Source organism: Montipora foliosa, chromosome 5 (genome assembly GCF_036669935.1).
Source record: "Montipora foliosa isolate CH-2021 chromosome 5, ASM3666993v2, whole genome shotgun sequence".
Taxonomy (NCBI): Eukaryota; Metazoa; Cnidaria; class Anthozoa; order Scleractinia; family Acroporidae; genus Montipora; species Montipora foliosa.
The window spans coordinates 17833436-17834360 of NC_090873.1; positions in this window are offsets into that span (position 1 = coordinate 17833436).

The window sequence follows — 925 nt, forward strand, 5'->3', positions numbered from 1 at the left end:
TAATAAACTTATTTTTTTGACACCAGGTTTGTAGTAGGTTCAAATTTGTCAACTGAAGAACAAGAGCAACCTCATCAGTTGAACTATCTATGCCATAAATGGCAGTTTCCCCACTCTCTAGTATACATTGCAGAATATCATCATGAGATATAGTGAAATGATGGTCCCCAATTTTAACAATTGAAATAGTTTCAGAAGATGTATCTTTGCATTGCTGGAAGAATAATAAATTATAATATTATTTACATATGAGCTACTGCTCACATGTAGATGGTTCAGTCAAACGCACATGACAAGAAACATTGTTACTTCTAATATCAAGATCAAGGGCTTACATGTAGCATCTGGTGGTGGTTCTAGTAAACAAAGAAAAAAGATTGATATTATTAGTATAATTACATGAAATGAACAGACTTTTTTCCAGTCATACAAGCATAAATTATTTAATTATTATTGGTACTAATCAAATTTGAAGGTAAGAAGCTATTCAAAGCTCACATACCTGTGACGGACACATTTCCTTGATGGTCACTTTCATTCACTGGAAGTAATGAGAAAGGAAAAGTTAGCTTTTCTCATAAATTATTTAATTATTGGTTGTACTAATCAAATGTCAAGGTAAGAGGCCCTCAAAGTGTTTAGAACATTTTCAAAGCTCACATACCAACTGAACAAAGAAAAGAAGATTGATATTATTAGTATAATTACATGGAATGAACACACTTTCTTCCAGTCACACAAGCATAAATTATTTAATTATTAGTCGTACTAATCAAATTGTGTTTGGAACATTTTCAAAGGTCACATACCAACTGGCATGATTGGTTGCTGGTCACTTTTCTCTGGAAGTAATGAGAAAGGAAAAGTTAGCTTTTCTCATAGATTATTTAATTATTTGTCGTACTAATCAAATGTCAAGGTAAGA